The sequence below is a fragment of the Ambystoma mexicanum genome, chromosome 4q, assembly GCF_040938575.1.
Source record: "Ambystoma mexicanum isolate Mex_15411 chromosome 4q, UKY_AmexF1_1, whole genome shotgun sequence".
Taxonomy (NCBI): domain Eukaryota; kingdom Metazoa; phylum Chordata; class Amphibia; order Caudata; family Ambystomatidae; genus Ambystoma; species Ambystoma mexicanum.
Window position 1 is genome coordinate 505,947,661 of NC_090928.1, and position 18,484 is coordinate 505,966,144.

The following is an 18,484-nucleotide window of genomic DNA, read 5'->3' on the forward strand; positions in this document are numbered from 1 at the left end:
GCTCTTATCTCGTGCAAATTAAGTCGGGCATTGGAGCACTACCATGTGCTACATTCACCATTGAAGGAATGATTAGCTAAGCAAAGAATATTCATTAAAAACGGTCACGTGGTGTTAATGATAAAAGCATTGGCATGTTCTTTCTTTGACCTCTCCCTTTGTTTTGTTCTCTTACCTGCTACACCGAAACTGGCAATTCGTATCTGTGTCATTGAAAACACGCCCCCTCACCCCCCCACAACCAATCTCTCAGGATTGCATAATCATATTATTGAGCCCCTCACTCTTCCAGCAGTACACCATCTAATAACAGACAATTCATCCAAATCTGCATTGGAAACCCATCCCAATGATTACAGCAGATGCTATCACATCCTCATCTCTCTCTCTCTCTCTCTCTCTCTCTCTTCATAACTACGGCCCACCTATGCCAGAATGCCATGCACCCATGCGGCTACAAAACATTCTTCCCCTGCTGCATCACACAACCCCCACCGCCCTTCCGCCATGGCCCCTTTTTGTTTTGAAGAAGAAAAAAAACATTAACATAAAACTCAGCCAGTGGAGGTGGGAGCCTGATACAGGAACAGGAAATGGTCAAACACAATCCAGGGTGTCCCCAGGGAAATGATTCCCTACGACACTCCTTATATTCATACTACCAAAAAATAGAAAATGTATTAATCTAATGTATTCATTTTTCAATACAAAAATGATGAAAAACCATCTTAAAATCATAGGCACTGAATGCAACCTATTTACACACATTTGGTGTGGCTAATCATTCTAATAGTTACAACAACACCACTATTAACTCATGATATGGAGACACTATGTTCATGTTGCTCAACAGAACAATGGGTCTTGAAGCAGACAACACAAGTGTGTCCTCAATCAAATTCAAAAGGGTCGAACCTACAAAGCCTGCCTTGACATGAGTCAATCCCTTAAAAAGAATGGGGGTCTTCCCTTTTCCTGCCTTCTCATTCTCGAAACCTTCCCTGGTTATTCTTTGCAACCAACGGGCAATGGATGGGGTCACAGTACACCACTGCTCAGACAAGGTGTGATGCTCTGAAACTAGAAGTGGTGATTTGGCTCAGAATAAAAGAATAGTAACATATTTTGTGCTCTACTCTTGTTGAAAACTTTCCAATTCTTTTTGATATTTTATTTTATTTCATAATATAGGTTCGTGTAAGTACCTACACACACCAATCTGTTGTCTGTTGTGGCTTAGTGTCTAGTCTCCTATAGAGCTTCCCTATGATTAGTGAATGAATGCTTGACTGCCTCTTTTACGTTTATGAATGAGTACCCTCCTCTGCCTTCCAGTTTTTCCACTAAATTGTTAGCTTTGTATATGTCTAGATATACAGGAAATATCAATATAATGTAATAACTATGTATTCATTGTTTATTGTATTAAGCATGGCATTGTTGTAAATTGTATGATGTATTCAGTATTTTTGTAGTGTTACTCGACATTTGATATGCGGTTTCAATGCTGAAAATTGTTGGTGTGAATACATTGAATACACTGTGAACCCGGGTATTCAATGCGATGAATATACATATTTCTCCTGAAGATCTGATAAACTGTTTTCTTGTTGTGGTAGTGATTTATAAGAACCCAAAATGTGATGGTAAATTCCAACAATGGTCTAGGACCTAGACTCTAGGTTATCCCACATTGGGTAATACTACTGAATGGACCATTGCTTTCTGCAGTCATCCAGACCCTGGTCTTAGTGGCCCCTATAGAGGTGTATTTGGCCTCTGTGATTTATAATAGGGTCTCTCTAGGGGCTGCGTCTCTCAACCTATATGCATCGCGTTCCAGCCACACATTCTTGTAGAATGTTTTTAGAGTAGTTGATATATGTTGGTTTAGCAACATTTCCGTTTTGTATATGTGATATTTGTGTGTAGGATATGTTTCTTTTTTCATGAAATTGGCTATTTTGCATTCAGTAATGTAATTATTGCATTCATATGATTAAATCATATATGTTTTTGATTACAATAATTGGTATGATCCAACATTGTTTTTGTGACCTATTTTCCTTGAATGATGCTTTCTAGGTTTTCCCTTAGGGTTACACTACATCTAAAGTAATTGTCTTTATTATTAGACGGTATTTAATCACTCCTGGTGGGTCCATGTTGCTGTTGTTTTTGCATGATTTCATCAGTTCCACTGGAGCCGTGGGTTTGCCCTCTAATCTGAAAGTCATCCACATCCAGTCATGGTCTATGCAGCAAGCCATGCAGCCTCATGTTGACATTAGGGGATATGTTATTTTCACCAACTATTAATTTGACATTAATCGTGTGTCTCCCACGCCTATTTGTGCTCATAGGGCGTGCATCATGTGGTATGTCTCACATGACCAAGTATCAAACTGGCAGCGGCCAGAAGATGCAGGTGTGTGATAGGCTTTACTAAGGCCTGCATAGCTTCAGCACTCACTGTTCATGGTGGGATTTCTTCACGTATCTCTCCCAGAATGCCCAGTAACACTTCTGGTTGGTAGGGATGGAGTGCGCACATCTACGTTGTGTAACATCTGTAGTACTCTCAGCCTCACCATGTGCATCATGCAATATGCCTGCATCCTTACTCCTTTAAGCCTGCCTGTCACATGAAACAACACAAATCTGCCACTATTAACCTGAGTACTGGAACAACCATGCCGTTGAAAATTGAAACAGCGGACTGAGAGGTTGACCCTTTTTATAACCAGGGATGGCGTCAGGGCCTTTCAACTTTTTAATGAAAGAGGCCTCGAACCTCAGGGGGGGCCCTAGCAACTGCCCCCGTGTTGCCAGTCATCCGTTTTATTAAAATGACAATATATACCTGTATGTCTACTTTCATTCTGTGGCTTACAATGCTGTACTTTGCAGAGCTCTCCTTACAAGCTGAGTTTTCTGGAGACCTTCCAGCGTCGCTTGCCTCAGTGTATACAGAAGTGTTATCGCGTAATTAACTTTAAACACTGGTACCTCCGCATCAGCAACTTTCTGACAAAGAAGGATTCATAGCTTTTCAGTGAGCATTTGGTGTTTCAGCTCCCTGCTAGTTAACCATCTCGTGATAGTCAGCGGCTATTAACCTCCGACTTCATTTGTCTCCATTATAATGTATGCACTCCACGGGTGCTTCAGACTGTTTTCCGCTCTAAGCAAGTGGGGGCCCCCAACCACCATGTTGAAATGGGCCCCAACACATCTTCAGCTGGGCCTGTTTATGATTGGCCCCTTATTAATCGAAAATGTGGTGATAAATGTCTCCAATATATTGGAGTATTTTTGTGTAAGATATTTTTTTATTTAGTATTTCCAGTGCTAATCCATACACCTGGTGGTCCCACTTACTTACCACCATGAGAACTTGTGAAAGCCCTGATTGCCGGTGGCGTTCTGTATAAGCAATTGCGCCTGTTTACTTACTTTTCCTGATAAGCAATGATTTATTTAACGCCAGCAACACTTGTTCTTGTGATGCAGTCATCTGTAGTTGTTTAATTAAGTCGTGGTGTTACGGAATCAGTGCTGGAATCGTTTCTTTTGGTTTTTGCTGTGGGATCCCAGAGGGGAGCATTGTGTGTGTGTGGGGGGGGGGCAGTGGTGGATTGTTCTCACCCCCCAACCACTGTTCCACATCAACATTTCCTGCTCAGAAGATCAATCATGAACACCTACACAATAACCCAAGGGAGCAAAGTATAACATGTGACACGTTTTAAACCTAACGGTTGCACTAGAATACCCTAATTCCTTGCGGAGTACAGTCTAAACAAGTAACTTCACACCCTTACGGATCAGATGCTGAAGTGGGTTTGTCGTTAAGTGTCTCACCCCCTGATCCTAACTAGCATGGTCCGAATCCCGATTTTGGCGGCACGCGGTTTTTATAGCAGTCCGAACATATTACAATAGTAATGCATGCAAAAAATACTTTTGCCGGACGTGTTTTTGCATGATGCGAAATCTGGCCCAAATGCCAGCAACTGGTTACGTTCTTCAAATAAAAAACTACAGTTCGATATGAAAGCGCAGGCTGCAGATTCAAGCTTGCGTGTGGTAGTCTTCGCAAATGCTAGCAATGGCCAATTCGTCTGCCTCTTAAGATTCGATTATTGTCAGTGTGACCGAAATCAAACAATACATATAAGTGCAAGCTCACTCCCTTGAACGCATGCTCTCGAAGGGCGTGTTTGATTTAAACCACTTGAGCCCAAAAATGTCACTTTGTTGTATTACAATCACAAATCTCACTTGACAGATTACACGAGTAAACCCGGAGGTCAGGCCATCACATTAAACCTGGAAACAGGAGCTGACGTGTAACATCTTTCAATGTGTTCTCCTGGGGTCCACATGTGCAGGCTGCTAGAGCTGTTAACGTGACCAATTAGGCTTTCATTTAGTTTCCTCCGCGCTGCTGTTAAAGATCACACCGAGGCACCCATAAACCTTAACGCTGGACACCTCACAGTTGTGTCAGGTGCTGCCCGGTGAATCACAGTATACACAAACTGCGGAAACTGGACCTGAAGTCAGGCTCAAAATATTTAAGTTGGTCAGGAGAATTTACCACGGACATCTGGTTGGCGTATAGCGTCGGGGATATTTAAAAGTCTCCTAACATAACAAACAGAGGCTTCCACGTTCCCAAGGAGAGAAACGGTTTTATCTGCGTGTACAATTCTTGCAGGAATTTAACATTTTTTGGCCCGGGATGCGCGTCAGTAAAGAAACAAGCAGTGAGATTTATAACGATTAATTTATGTCCTTTGCAGTTAAGACATGTTCCTGGGCAGCCAGCCTCGCCATGGGCGGTGTTTTTCTTCCTCCACTTTCTTATTGTTTCAGTTTATTATAGAAGCGCGCGCTGTGAGATCATTTATTGCCGTGCACGATGATACGAGGAGACCATTTATTACGGGGAGGCATCAACACCTTCCATGAGATCACCGCGCGCCTCCTGGATACCTCCGCGGTAGGTGATGAAATCATCTATTTATCTTACAACGGATTGGACGCGTAGGATTGAAGCAGGGGGTCCATTTCAGTCTCTGCGCAGGTTGCAAGTTACACGAGAATGCTGAGGTGAATCCTGCAATGGCGGAAACACGGCGGTGGAAGCCGTTACTGGGAGGCGGGAAAGTCGCGTAGGACTGAAACACATGTTACCCACCATGAGAAGACAGTGTTCGGAAATGAAAATACGAAGCATATGGAGAGCTCGTTCGGCTCGACATGTCGCTGTAGTTTTTTTTCTCCCTTCCCTGTTATTTCTTGATACATTGCGAATGGTACAGTAAGCGTTTGGGATAGCCCGCGCTACCAGTAGGTTCTTCCTGCCATCGGTGAACCCCTGACCTCATTTCCTTAGAGAGCTATTAAAGCGAAGTCAGAGGCCAACTGAGTTATTTGCAAGTGCCATTTAAACTTGTGTGGTCTAGAAAGCTAACAGATTTATCCGAAAGATAGATAGCACGCTGATGGTTAGAGAAGTGAGAGGTTAACTAAATACTAGGGAAACAGAAAATTCAGTTGTGAGACCAAGACATTGTTCCTATTTCTGTAATACGGCACTGCTGGAAACCCAGTGCGGGAGAACGTGCTGCTTCGCATAGATGGCTATTTGGGCTCATGTGTTCCTAAAAAACTAGATGATCATAGACACATGTATATATATATATTTAAAAAAAAAAACTTTAGTTGCAGGGATGTTATGGTGAGCAATACATTGTAATAAAACCTTTGAAATTCAAGGAAACATCTTTAGTTGCCTGGACGTTAAGATTAGAAATTAACACAGGTATCGTCTTACTATAAAAAAAGTGGAGAAAACACAAATAAGACTTTTTTTTCACACAGATTTAATCAGCTATTTCCTGATGTTCTTCAATGCGTTCTGATATTGACTGGTAATTGTGTTTGATACTTTCTTAGACTATTTCTGCCTCTGGCCGATGGGTATTTTCTTTCCAAAGTCCACCTGAGCCTATGATTACACAGCATCTTATCTGTGGAAAACGGCAGTGCAGGGATAGGGAAGAAAACTATAGGCATCCAAAGGAGCCCGGCTAGCTCAGTCGGTAGAGCCTAAAATTCAGCTATAGCCACCTTAACTACACGCCCCCTGTTGCACAGCCTATGACCACAATGATGACATCACAGACCACATCACTGATGATATCACTAATTACATTACAACAGTAACTGGCATTGAGAATAGCCTTCAGCCATGGTCAATGTGCATGGCCAAAAATATTTGAACACATCAATGGGTACTAGTCATGGCCTTCAGTCATGGACACTGGCTACAGTCTTCACCCATGTGCACTGTATATTTTAATATACTACCAGGCAACCAATCATAGACTTTGGCCTTCACCAGTGGCTACAGCATTCTACCATGTCCACTGTATATTATATACACTGATCAGACACTAACCATGGGTGTTAACACAATACTGGCCAGTGGCCACAATCTTTGGCTGTGCACACTATATATTTTAACATATAAATGGGCCTCACTAGCCATGGCCTTTGACCTTGAACAGTTTGTGCATCTTTTGGCAATGTCCACTGTATATTGTAAAATAATAAAATGCAATAAGCGATGGGACTTCTGACGTGCCCACTGTGTATTATACAATACTAACAAGCCCCTATCTATTGCCTTTGGCCGTACCCACTGTATATAATATACACTAACCAGCCACTAGCCATGGTCTTCAACACAATATTAGCCAGTGACTATGACCTATGGATGTGCCGATTTTATATTCTGACATATTAATGGGCACTATCTTTGGCCTTTAGCCATGGCCACTGACTACAGCTTTCAACGTTGCCCACTGTATATTTTAAAACTGTGATGGGCTACTAGGCATGGCTTTAAATCATGCACATTGGTATTGTTGATCACTAACCAACCACTAGCTATGCCCTTTGGTGCTGGCCAGTGACCCCCAGCCTTTGTCATGGCCAAGCTCACAGCCTAAATTGTTATTAAGGTAAAGTTTTCATGAGGTAACTTATAAATTATGTTATGTCTAATTCCATTATTGATGTAATCCGTTATATAACATGTAATTAGTGATGGCATCAATGATGTGATTTGTAATGTCATCACTGTTATCATAAATGTTATTAGTGATTTCATCTTTGATGTCATCATTGTGGTCATAGGCCGAGCAACAGGGGGCACAAAGTTAAGGTGGCTTTTGCTGAATTTCAGGAGTTTAGTTGTGTTAAGTTCTCACCTTAACGTCACTGCAACATACGTTTTTTCCTTGAATTTCAAAGATTTTGTTACGAAGTATTGCTCACCTTAACGTCCCCGCACCTAACGTTTTTTCCCAGAATTTCAAGGGTTTTGTAATTCCATACATAATTAACATCAATAACACAGACAATTGGGTTAATGAAAATGATGTATCTAGTCTAAAATGTAAAATAAAAAGAAATTGTGCAATCACACCCCCCAAATAAACCTGTTCATAACAAACTTTGTATATGTGCTTAACTTTTTAAAATGTTTACATTTATATGTAATGTTAATGAATAGAAAGTTATTAAAGTGTTACCATAACTGTGTACAAAGACTACACTCAATATATATTAAAATAAATCTTTACAGGAGTATTGCCGATATACATATATCTGCACAAGCCAAAATAACAAAAAAGGACAAAGTGCAAAGCACAAGACAAAGGGCAAAGGTATAGGAAGAAGAAAGGTAAAACAAGAATGGAAAAATCAAGGTACTGCTTTTAAAAGTTCCTGAAGGCTTACAAAGAAGTTCACCCAGCAAGAGGCAAAAAGCAATGACAGAAAACATGAACAAGGTGCTTGAGAGAGGGATACAACCACTGTTATGCAATATAGCAAACCAAAGTGTGTTTTCCGTATGCGCGGGTAGGCCCAAATGCAATGACATGTCCGTGCCTAACTGATTGACCAATCACCTAAATCAATGAGAAAACGGGCATGCATGTCGCTAGTAGCCACGCCAAGGAAAGACCCAATCACTTTGAAAGCTGCATTTAATTGCATACCTGTTACAAAGTGATTACCTGTAACAGATAATCGGATCATGTAACAGTTTTGTATTTCCACTATATCTTGAATGTGTTCATTTTTCTAATGTTATCCATGTAGACAGTTTGAAGTACCATTAGTATTGACAAGGGATAATCAGATTGTTACAGACAATCTGATTGGCCCTCCCAGGTCCTTAACATCCAGACAAGGCACTGATCACCACTACATTCCTTGGTGTTTGTTCTGTGAGTGGCTGCCATGGAAAGAGAAAAGGGACTATATGTACTCACATCTCCCTTTCCATAGCAGCTATTTTCTTTCTTTTTTTCTTCTATCTTATTAATGGCCATCATGGAATGAAAGAAGAGACTGTATGTGGTCCCTTTTGCTGTTCCATGGCGGCCATCATCTTTGCTTAGTTTTCTTTTTCTTTACTGTTTTATATGGCCACCATCGAAAGGGTGAACAGACTTCATTTCCCATTCCATGGCATTCATCTTTTTTTTCTCTCTTTTTTCAGTTGCAAAATACCAGAGTGTCTTCAACCGAATAAATACACTACTAGTACCCCTGGATGAAGTGGATGAAGACTTCTGGCAGATGCATTGCATCAGAAAGAAAAGATCCTGAGAAGGCCTTTTGCTCATACAAATGGTACTGCTGGAGATAGGAGCAGCACATCTGTAGACACTTCATGAAAGGCCTCCTCTCTGAATTTCTCTTCATATTTCTGATAACTCTTCAAATAGTTTGTTCCATTACTGCCAGTGTTTGAAGACTCTAGCTGTTGCTAGCAGCACTGTGGAGGTTGATTCTGCACAACCACCGCTCACAGCTACAGTAAAGATATAAAGCACAAATAAGCCAAAAAAGGCTGCAGCCCAATATGGGCCAGACCATCTCTTGCAATTTCCAATATTCATCATGCACATCATCCCAGAAGACTTGCACAGATGATTTATCATGATTGATGATCCTAAGCTTTCTGACAAAACATTAGAAGAGCCATGTCTGAGTATTTTCTTGCACAACATTAGACATTTTCAAATGTCCAACTGGCGAGGAAAACATAAAATAACAAAAAATGACAACTCTCAAAGACAATGCCACAAAAAATGACACTTCTTCTCTGAACCTCTCTAGCATTTCTAATGACTCCACAAATAGACTGTTCCACTGCTGCAGTTGTTTGAAGACGCTGGCTGTTGCTGGCAGCACCTTTAATGGGAGGAGGTTGATTTTGCACAACCACTGCTCATAGCTACAGTGAAGATATAAAACGACATATAAGCTAAAATAGGCTGCATCCCAATATGGCCCAGACCATCTCATGCAATTTTCAATACATATCATCCACATCATCCACGGAAACTTGCACCAAATCATTTATGATAATTGATGCTCCCAAGCTTCATATCCCATTCCATGGCGGACATCTTTGTTTTTTCTTTTTCAGTTGCAAAATGCCGGAGTGTCTTCAACCGAATAAAGCTACTATTAGTACCCTGGGATGAAGTGGATTAAGACCTCTGGCAGATGCATTGCATCAGAAAGAAAAGATCCTGGGAAGGCCTCTCGATCATCCCAGTGGTACTGCTGGAGACAGAAGCAGCACATCTGTAGACACTTCATGAAAACCTTCCTCTCCGAACCTCTCTAGCATTTCTAATAACTCTTCAAATAGGGTGTTCCACTGCTACCAGTGTTTGAAGACTGTGGCTGTTGCTAACATCACCTTTAATCAGTGGAGGTTGATTATGCACAACCACTGCTCACAGCTACAGTTAAAATAGAAGACCACATATAAGCCAATAAAGGCTGCAGCCCAGTATGAGCCAGACCTTCTCAATTTCCAATATGCATCATCCGCATAATCCCAGAAGACTTGGACCAGATGATTTATCATAATTGATGTTCCCAAGCTTTCTGACAGAACATTAGAAGGGCCGCATCTTGGTGTTTTCTTGCACAATATTAGACATATTCAAATATCCAACTGGTGATGAAAATATCAAATAACAAAAATGACAACTCTAAAAAGACAATGTCACAGAAAATGCAGCGCCTCCCTGAACCGCTGTAGAATTTCTAATAACTCGTCAAATAGAGTGTTCCAATGCTACAGATATGTGTAACAAAACATTACAAAGGCCATCTCTTACTGTTTTCTTGCACAATGTGCACTGAACATCCTTTGCCTCCCTTTTAAATTATGGCCTATAATCTGTGCACAGGAATTTATTGCAAAAAAATCATCAATACTGCTGCTGTTCTCCAACCAAATAAAGACACTATTACTACTCCAGTCTAATGAGCCACAGTCCTAAAAGCAATAAGCCCATAGCCAAAAGGGTATTCCAGCATCAGATAATGCCCCACAGTCCTTATTAAGTCCCTCACGTTGGTTGGACCTGTAACTGTGAACATGCTGTATATGCACCTTAACTCAATGGAAGAACCAGTGTGCCCAGTAGGCATTTACAGCCACTATTTCTGTATCAAGTAGCAGTAGAGCAACAATAACATAAAAGAAAATCTGTGTGTTTCCTATTTTAAACTGATGCACATAGAAACTTCTAATAAATCCTCTCAAGATTTTACAACCTCTAATTTGTGTACAAACATTGGATCGCTAAGCAGATACTGCACTTGCATTTATTAGGGCAATTTGCAACAGAAAATCCATTCCATTTCGACTTAACATAATAGCAGTATGCACAACTAATACCATCCCTATATTCTTTATGAATATATATTTAAAAATGAAACCAATTACACATATGTTTCATGAAATTCTACACTAGGTTTCACAAAACAATAAACAAATGAAGACAATTAATTTTCTCTTATAGATAACCACACAGTAAAACACTTCAGCAAACCAGGGGCCTCAACACGAGTTGGGCGGTAACGCTGGCGCTATTAGCGCCAGTGCTAATAGCCCTACCGCCAAACCCCCGGAGCTATTAGCGCCGGATCACGGGTTTGGCGGAACGATTATTGGGCCCAATGGGGAAAATGTGCGCTATTACCGCCGGCGGATTTCACACCAGCGCTAATTGTGCCAAAAATTGGCAAATTTGCTGCAGATTTCCCCCAAGCTTAGAGCTGGGGGGAAATCAGCCAAGCCCATAATCTGGCAGACCCTTAAATGTGGTGGTAATAGTGCTAGCGCCGCATTTAAGGGTTACCGCCAGACTCGTGATGAGGCCCCAAATCTTTTTTAAAGCACACACATGTTCAAATCACAAGTGATTATAAAAGCATTGTAGATAAAATCATATTTCTACTGCTCTGTGATCATTCTTTTATTTTCAGTGCAGGAAGTATACTCAATGATCCCATACCATGCACCTCACTGAAAATGGGGACGAATCCTTACCAAATTTTGACTTGCAAAAAAAAGTACATGGCCCCATCAGATTGATCCTGCAAAGTTTGGTGAGGTTTTGTTAAGGGGGGCAAAGTTATAGGGGGGTCCCAACATTTTAGTTTTTTTCCATAAATACAATGGAAAACATGTTTTGCTCATGTCTACAGCCCAAACCGCTGGATGGATTTTCTCCAAATTTGCAGCAGGAGCGGGAGTTTGGTCCCGAAAGCATGCTTTTGTAAATTTGGTGTAAATTTGTACATTGGTTTTCTTTAAAACTGGCCAAAAGTAGGTAAAACAAATTAGTGATATCTCGATTCGGTCTGCAGACTTTCCTGTTAGCTCTGTGGACGGGCTCCAGTTGGCCCAAGGGCCTACGCGAGGTACGCAGACATCAAACGTGCCCACTGATTGAATGGTGAAAAGTGTGAGGTGCGTCATATTTTCCGAAACACCCGCCATGTTGAATCTGCGGACAGCCGCAACTGACCGCAGATGGATCAGTGGGGGGAAAGTCTGGAAAATGCATTTTGGGTAATTTGATGTTGGAAAGAGGGGCTAGGAAGGGTGGGCGAGTGGAAAAAAGATGATATGGGCCTGTTTGTTTAGGTGGAAGAAGAGTGTACGTGTGGCGGGGTAGTCCCGGGACACAGCAGTAGTCCATGGGAAGATTCTTAGCCGGACATCTTAAGACACACATTTGGGGTTATTTGGTGACTGAAAGAAGGATTGGGAAGACAGCTTGGATTATTTGGTGACTGAAATAGGGCTTGGTCAGGGTAGGGGCGTGGAATTTACATGATATGGGGATATTTTCATAGGTCAAAAATAGGGTTGGTGGTCCATTTTGACGTCTGCAGACATCATTTGAATTGGGAGGTTTTCATAGGTGAAAAGTTGGGTTGGCGGTCCATTTCGATGTCTGCACAAGTCATTTGAATTGGGAGGTACATGGTGATTGGTGGTGTGATGATTGTGTATTAACTGGAGGGACAGCCTAACTGGCAGAACCTAAGGCTGAGGTAACAGTATATCACATACAGGGGTAGCCGCCTGACGATAGTTAATGCATATTTTTAATGCTATATGCCATTATTCAAAACACACAGGGATAAATTGGTGTTTACAAAGGTCACCACTATTCTGAACTTGTGTCAAAGTCTAAAGGATCCCAACAGGGAAAAGAGTACAATGCATTTTCATTCGTACATGTAGACACAAAATTTGTACATGGTGTAAGTTTATTACAACAAATATATTCACCAGGGTTTAATCAAGGTAAAAGAATTGGATGATTACAAGAGTAATCAAGTAACATTTTCTAGGAACAAAAAACCTACAAAACCTTCTGCAGCGAAAAGTTTACAGAAGTATAGGTCGTTCACAGATATATATATTCCATCAAAACATCACATTAGTTGTAAACTGATGAGTATAAATGCAAAATAGAAAAAACAAACAATTAAATACAAAAGAAAACATAAAATTCATTTACAAAAAGTTAAGTGCAGTGAAGTACGGTGATAGACTGTAGTAAATCAAGAACATGTCTAATGGGCGCTTTTCTTTGGTACAAGCGCAAACTTGTAGAAAAGGTGCTTGTCCTTATATAATCAGGGCAAAACCTATATGTATCTGGATGTTAGTCTATTGGCTATAGGTGACCAATCCTTGGATTGGACTGTATGTTGTGGATACGCCTGTGGGGTGGGACCTGGGTGAATGGAGTGTGTTATGGGTATCTGGCGTTTGACACAATGACTGAGACAGCCCTGCCAGAAACTGGTATGAATGCAGTGTGTAGTGCTGAATGACAGAGTGCTTGTCCGAATCCACATTCTGGGCCTCATTACACGGAAGGCGGTAAGGGTTAACGGTCAACGGTAATGCTACCGGTGACCGTTAACCTTTACCGCCTTACTACAAGTTCCCTTTGCGGGACCCGACTTTAACGGGTGGTTTTACCAGCTGTTAAAGTAGGGTGCTGCAAAGGGACCTTGGTGCTAATTACGGTCCCGCAATTTGCGGTACCGTAATTAGCGCCTTCCCCATTCCCATTATGCCCTATGGGGGCAAAAATGGGAACGGGGAAGGGCCTTGGTGAATGGGGAATTACCGCCCCCGCTCACCTTGGAGTAGGGCGGTAATTCTGCCATCCACCAAGGCGGACACGGTAAAATACCGGCGGCAACCATGGCGCTAATAGCACCATGGTTACCGCCTACTGTGTAATGAGGCCCTCTGTGTTGTGAGTGTCTGTATGGAGACGAATAGCCTGAATGTACCATGCGCTTGATTGGCTGCATGACTGCCCGAATGCCCTTTGGGGAGTGATGTGACCAAGCAGAGTGAATGGGAGATCAACATTATATCTGGTGGCCTCTCACTGCTAGAAATCATTCAGAAGCTGAAGTTGATACTTGATGCTTACTCTCGAAGCCGAGCCAGAAGAAGATGTGAACCGCTGTACCCTTTGTTGCAATCTGAAAGCTGCTGTGCATTCAAGAACTGATCCTAGAGAGAGCCTGGCTAGGAGACCTCTTCCGGAGCTACAAGGGACATATGTGCACCAGCTGATCTTTGCCAAAGCTCCCTGGTAGACAGACCTACGACAGGCTGGAGAAGGGGACCGCCGAGATGAACGAAGAGAAGCACCGAACTGCCATCCACCATCGCCGACTGCAGTCGCCGACCAGAGCCACAGTGCTCCCTCTGCCTAAGAACATTTTGATCCAAGTACTCCCTTGTTTATCACCGTCAACTGCTTTCATCCTGCCAGAGAAAGTCAAGGCTGCTGACAACGGAGGAGAATCTGCCGGTGGGTTCCCCGACACCCGAAGACCTCAGAGACACTGACGAAGCTACTGAAGCCAGCCGTGGTCACATCCTGTTTGCCGATGTCAGACGCTGATGACCCGACGCCCTTGCTGGGCCAAAGTTCTTCAGTTACTCTTTGCGGAAATGAAGACTCGTCGTCGGGTGCACCGCATACATCTTCTTCACAGGTGCTCAAGAAGGGCCTGTCGACGATTCATCGAAGAATTCTACAAAACCAGGTACTTTGGGGCAGTAGAACTTTTATAGAAGGAGATGAGACTCTAATAGACAATATATGTACTGGGCTTGTAGTGCATCTTCATTTACAAGTTGCTCAGGTGGGGGGCTCCTCATACAGAACTGTGTCTAGGTATTGGGGCCAGTATTCTGCCAATTGTCTAACCAACTTGTCTTCCTCCTAAGTGTATGTTTGATATTGTCTTGCTATGTTTATTCATATGCTATTTTAACTGAGTACAGTTGATGCATTTTAATGGAATCAGAGTAATTGTGGTACCACCTAGAACTGTATATATTTACCATTTTAGAATTGTCGGAGCACAAAGTGTGTTATTGTGATTGTGTATATAACGTGAACCTTATTTATATAAAGAGCTGTGTTTTAACTAACATAGTGTGTGGACATTCCTTTGTGGGTGCTTGGGGACTACACTGTACTTAAGAACCAACCAGTGTCACCTCCTGAGAAGCTAGGCCTTGATTGCTCGCCACATTTTACCAATATAGAGAATCTTGGCTGGGGTCTTCTGTACCTCTCCTCTACCATGTAGAGAACAGGAGTACAGACACCCCCCTTCAGTCTTTACACTAGTGGCAAAGGTGGGATGCTTATGGTTTTAAGAATCAGTGTATAACCTTTCACTTACAAAATATCTACACTTTGTTAAATTGAGGTTTAGTTGTGTACAAGATAACTACATTACAAGCAATGGAATCTATTGCAAATGGTGAATTGAATCAGATGAGGTTAGAGGCTCTCCAGCGTGCTTGGGAAGCCAGGGAGTTAGTCTTTGAAGATAAGTCTAGGGCTCAGCTGATAGCTGCCCTAGTGGACTGACAGACTGATTGTGAAGCTCTTGAAGGGGGGGATGTAACCAATGACGGCTCTACTCCTGGGGCTGTTGTTGAATCTGATTCTGGGAATGACACCATTCTTGCTGCCTTTGTTCTGAACCCCAGCACTGCTCTTCAGGGGGAGCTACAACGGGGGAGCTACAACGGGAACAGTTAGCCTTTCAATGCAAAAAGTTGGCAACAGAAGCTGAATTGAAGAAAGAGGAGTTGGCACAAGTGATACTCAAAGATATGGACACTGAGCACCAGATCATTCAGCTGGGGAAAGCTACAATGGAGACTTCAGCGAAGCCAGTTGAGAGTGTCAGGTTCCCAGCCACCAAGTTTATATAAGATTTGGTTGGTGTGTATGCGGAGGGGTCTGATATCCTCCAATGGACTGAAGTGTTTGAGATGGCTTCTGGAATCCAAGATGTTGACAACAGAGATTGGGCTAAGTGTTTGTTAAGCAGAGTGCCTCAGACTGGATATGACTGTATTCTGAAACTGAGTGTGGAAGAAAGGGGTCAGTATGAGTGCATGAAGTCTGTTTGATTGCCAAGTTTGGTAAGACACCTACCCAATACCTTAAAAGGTTCAGGGAATTTAAGAAACGAGAGCATGTGTCTTGGGTTGACTGGGTGAGTGCTACGCACATGAACATGATGGGCTGGATTGATGGTTACAAAGTGAAAACGTTTGTTGCATTGTCCCACCTTTTGTTTTTTGAGTATTTTTTCTGAAGCATGTTCACTAGAGCTGCATCAGTATGTTGCTGACCAGAACATTTTAGATCCCTTTAAGCTGGCCAGGCTGCCTGACAAGTAGGTCTCCCACCGGGTGTCCCCTAAGGACTCCAGTGGGAAGGACAAGGACAAAGAAAAGGGGACCTCTCAGAATGCCGAGGAGTCCCAGAAGCAGTCACAGTCAAGTAAACTAAAACGTTCCTCTCCTAAAACCCAAAAACCTAGTGGGGATAAATACTATGTGGGTGGGAGTAAGAGTAGCGGTCCACCTGTTGCAAAGAAGGCTCCCAGGGGTTCCAGTACCATACCCTGCATTCCTGGCGCTTGTTGGGACTGTGGGGCTCTGGATCACAAGAAGGGTGACCCCAAGAGTAAAAGTAAGGCCTTTAGAGTCCAGGCTGTCAGCCTGACCTACCCTTACCCCATGCCTGAGATGGAGGCCACCGTCCTCCTCTCCTCTACAGGGAACACATTCGATGCCCCTGCACAGATTTCCCTAGTGTCCCTTGGGGCCTGGGATCAGTCCGCAGAAGTACTGGCGACAATCCCACAGAACACCCATAGTTTTTTGAGAAGTTTCCTTTTGAATAGCCAACCTTCTACTGGCTTGAGAGACACTGGGGCAAGTATGACAGTGGTGGACAGGACCCTGCTGAAGCCACAGGACTCTGTAGGGGCTCCTCTGAGAACCACCAGGTTAGTTGGTGGGCCTCCCAAATTATCACCTGTAGCCTTAGTCAACATTATGATTGGAAACAAGACAGCTTCCTGTCCTGGTTCAGGACAACGTGCCTGCTGACATTTTGTTAGTAAATGATTTGGTGGCAATGGGGATGAGCACAGATGGCTGCTACGGTGGTCACCGAATCACAGGTCACACTGGGTCTGGCTGCGAGTCTGGTACCCTTGCCGACGCGCACAAGGCACACAGAAGAAGGAAGGGCAAGAAGGCCACCTCTGCGAAAGGGACACCTTCTCTGCCTGCTGCTATAGCAGTTCCAACTGGGATTCATGCTGCGGATGGGCTGGATGCATTGGTAAACCCAAACTCAACTCCTGAGGGAGACGAGGCAAAAGACCTTCCTGTGGGTTAGGTGCTCAACCCGGAGGACCACCCGACCTTCAATGCCTATTGGCTGAAGGAGCACCCTCCCAGGTGGACTTCTGCAGGGTTCAAAGAGAGTGCGAATCTCTCGAGGGTCTGAGGAAACAGGCCCTGTCCCAGGCAGAGGGAGAAGTGCCGGGTACATCCTATATATATTGGGAGGGTGAACTCCTTGGTAGTGAGCCCACAAAGCCTGAACCTGGTGCCCTCAGGAGGTTGGTTAACAGTCCCTTCCTGCTGCAGTTGGTGCATGAGATGCCCTTGGCTCGTCATCCTGTGACCAAGAAGAAAAAGCAAAGGCTCTCTGCCAATTTCCACTGGCCCCGGATGGGAGAAGGAATGGAGTCCCACTGCAGGACCTGCCCAACTTGTCAGTTGTCTGGCAAAACTGGAGGCAGTGTCATTGCCCCACTGCAGCCGTTGCCAGTGGTTGGCACACTATTTGAAAGGGTGGGCATCGACATTGTCGGTCCACTTGACTTCCCACTTTAGGTGGACATCGGTTCATCCTGGTCTTTATTGATCATGCCACCAGGTAGCCTGAGGCTATATCCCTTTGGACTGTAACAGCAAACGTTGTTGCCAGGACTCTCCTGGGCATTTTCACCCATGTTGGATTCCTTAAGGAGGTTGTCTCTGACAGAGGATCCAACTTCATGTTGAGTTACATCAAAACAATGTGGAAAGAGTGCAGAGTTACATACAAGTTCTCCACCTCTTACCATACCCAGACCAATGCTCTGGTCGAGAGTTTAAAATAAAATTCTCAAGGGCATGCTAGGTGCTTTGGAAGAGCTCCTAAGGAGGAAATGGGATCTCCTCCTGCCATGCCTGCTGTTTGCTTACAGAGAGGTACCTCAAGAGGGTGTTGGTTTCAGCCCCATTGAGTTAGTCTTTGGCCATCCAGTGAGGGGGCCCCTTGCCTTGATCAGAACGGAGAAGGCTTAGAAGCCACCGCTCCAGGTCCTGCCAAGCAAGTGGGGGACTATGTGTTAGGCCTCAGACACAGGATGACACAAATGATTGGTCAGTACAGCGAATCTCAAGGCCAGCCAGGAATTACTGCCACGACCTTAAAGCCTTGCAAGTGGATTGGATTCCAGGACAGGAGATCCTTGTGATGTAGCCTACCAAGCCTCGAGCTTTGGCAGATAAGTGGACTGGACCCTTCAGGATAATCTCCAATATGCGCAAAGTCAATTATCTGGTTGACATGGGAGTCCCTGGGTAGCCCCTCAGGTATTCCATGTTAACAGGCTCAAGCCTTTCCATAGGCAAGCGGAAGTCTCATGTCTTTTGTTG